Genomic DNA, 3,227 nt, shown 5'->3' with positions numbered 1-3,227 from the left:
GGTGGAGAGCTTTCAAGCCGATTCTGAGTTTTTGTTACTTCTGAGAAGGCAAAACTTGTCAAGAGAGGAGGTTGAGGAGAGGAGAGATGTAGACTGAGCGATGCTTTAGGAAAGGACTAGGTGAATAATGAGGTATGCTTGTGCTTGTGTGAATCCAAGTGTGAATGCAGATAATTAGCAAATGAAATCAGTTTGTTGGACATGTGTATTTTATTTTTGTGGCTTGTTTTATGTTATTGTTAAGTGCTTATTACATGCCAGGTACTGTACTAAGCACTGGGGTGGATACAAGCTAATCAGGTTGGACACAGTCCATGTCCCAAATGGTGCTTTCAGTAGTAAACCCCAGTTTACAGATGGGGTACCTGAGGCACAAAGAAGGTAGATTACTGGTTCCAGGTCATACAGCAGACAGGAGGAGGACTCAGGATTATAATCCAGGTACTTCTGTCTACCTGGCCCAACTTCTCTCCAATAAATGGATGAATTTATGTGTAAAGGCACTTCCGGTTTGACTCTAAAAGCACCAAAAAAATTCACAACAGTCATGTTCATACCATTTTGTTCTCTGACCTCTCGTACCCGCTATTCATTTTAGGTTTGGTTTCCTCAACCAAGAATAATACTCTTGATATTTATTAAGTGTTAACTATTTTCCAAGCAATGTATTAACTGCTGCGGGAGATTCAGGACAAACTGGTAGAACACAGTCCGTGTCCCACGACGGGTTCACAGACTACGTAGGAGGGAAAACAGGTATCAAATCCTCATTTTACTATTGAGAAAACTGAGGCGTAGAGAAACTGTCACTTTCCATGGCTATGCAGCCGACAATTGATACAGTTGGGATTAGAACCCAGGTCCTCTGACTCCCAGGCCTGTATTCTTCCCAATAGCACCCTGCTTCTACACAGTTCGAGCTTGGTGCTTCCAACAGAATGGAAGCTCCTTGGAGGCAGTGACCATATGTACTAATAGCATGTCTCTGTAGGTAGTCAATAAATAGAATTGATTGGCATAGTCCTATTCCTTCACCCCCAACAACAAAGTATCTAAATTGAAGTCTTCCCTCTCTCTTCCTATGCAGGGAGTCGACATCATTCCCCAGAAATGTTCAATGTCTCCATGGTAAACTCAGAGATCATTTTGAATTCGATAACTGTCTCCTCTCCATAGAGAATCACCAGCAAGTTTCCTGCCAATTCCTTCACTCATCCCATCAATTGACTCTTACTTTGGCGCTTCCTTCATCACATGCAGAAAGTCAGTGCTGTCTCCCCAAAATGCCCGAAGTCTCCGATGTGATGGAATTCCTCATGCTGGGATTCTCGGAGGTCTGGGAGCTGCAGCGGGTCCACACGACGCTTTTCCTCCTTGTCTACCTGGCGGCCGTGAAGGGGAATCTCCTCATCGTTGCCGTCACCCACCCTTGACTGACGCCTCCACATCCCCATGTACTTTTTCGTCCCCAAGGCTGTCCCCAAGGCTGTCGCCATATCCCTGACTATTGGTAGATCAATCTCCCCCCTGGGCTGTGCAGCCCAGGTCTTCCTGGTGGTCGTTGTGGCCACATCAGAGCTCGTCATCCTCACGGAAATGCCCTACGACCGCTAAACCGACGTCTGCCTCTCCCTGCGCCATGAGAACATCATGAACAACACGGCCTGTGGAAAGTTGGTGGCCGCTTCCTGGCTCAGCAGGGTGTTATTTGGGGTCTTGCATTCAGCTTCAACTTTCTCCCTGAGCTTTTATGGGTCCAACATCGTCCATCGTCCAGTAGTTCTTCTGTGACGTTCCCTCCCTGCTGAAAATCTCTTGCTCCGAGAACCACGTCGCCATGGATGTGAGCGTCACCACCGGGGCAGTGTTATCTGTCATCTGCTTCGTTTCCATCGTCCTCTCCTACGTCCACATCTTCCGGTCCGCAGAGAGCCAGGCCAAAAACAACGGCACCTTCCTGCCCCACCTCGCCGTCTTCACCATCTTCCTCTCTTACAGCCGTTATCTCCAACTTCAAGCCTGGATCAGTCTCCCCCTTGAACCTCGACCTGCTGGTGTCGGTGTTCCACACCATGGTAGAGTCCTAAAGGGAAGATTCCTCCTCCCTCCTCTAAGGGACAAAAGGTCTTTTTCCTTTTGCTGACTATCCCATTCCTCATCAGGGTACTGACCATGTGGGTAACAAGATGAAGAGCTGTCCAAAGAGAAAGTCCAGAGCCTGAGTATTTGCCAATGTCTGGGACCGAAGCTGATAAACCGTGTGTGACTTTAAGCCCGGTGTGAACAGTTATCGTCTCTCTTTATGCTGAGTTGTACTTTCCAAGTGCTTAGTATAGTGCTCTGCACGCGGTAAGCACTCAAAAAAAATGACTGAATGAATGAATAAATGACTGACAAGTGAATGTCTGGGCAGCATCTTGGCTTAGTGGAATGGGCATGTGGCTGGGAGTCATGAGATCTGAAAGGTCTGCCCAGTTCTGCCACTGGCCTGCTTGTATGACCTTGGTCCAGCCACGTAATCTCTTTGGGACTCTCTGTAAAATCGGGATTTAATATGTGCTCTCTCTTTCTCTTACATTCAGAGGCCCTGTGGGTCAGGAAAAGTGTCCAATCTGATTAATTCGTTTCTACTCCAGGACTTGGCAGTCTTCGGCAAGTAAAGTCTTAATAAATTAAATTATGATAATGTTGATAGTACTACTGATAATAACAGTAATTCTATGAATTTTAAGATCACTCTTGGTGATTATGAAAATCGGAAAATCGGAAGGTGACAAGGGAGAAGGGACGCAATCATGGACACGTTGCCCACATTTGACTGCTTGTTTACTTGTTTTGATTCCTATCCCCCACCTTCTAGACTGTGAGCCCATTGTGGGCAAGGATTGTTTCTATTTATTGCTGAATTATACTTTCCATGCGCTTAGTACAGTGCTCTGCACACTATAAGCGCTCAATAAATATGATTGAATGAAGGAATGAATGAATTTGACTGATCAAATACTTGCCTCAAATCCATTCGTTCATCCATCCATCCATCCGTCCGACCATCCATCTGTCCATCTGTCTGTCTGTTAACCCACCTGTCTGTCGATCCACCCACCCATCCATCCATCCGTAAAAATAATAATAGTCGTATTTGTTAAGCACTTACTACGTGCATTGTACTACGTGCTGGGGCCAATACAAGCTAATCAGGTTTTACACAGTCCCAATACCCTTTGTAC

The sequence above is a fragment of the Tachyglossus aculeatus genome, chromosome 24, assembly GCF_015852505.1.
Source record: "Tachyglossus aculeatus isolate mTacAcu1 chromosome 24, mTacAcu1.pri, whole genome shotgun sequence".
NCBI lineage: Eukaryota > Metazoa > Chordata > Mammalia > Monotremata > Tachyglossidae > Tachyglossus > Tachyglossus aculeatus.
Note: the sequence above shows the minus strand (reverse complement) of the source record.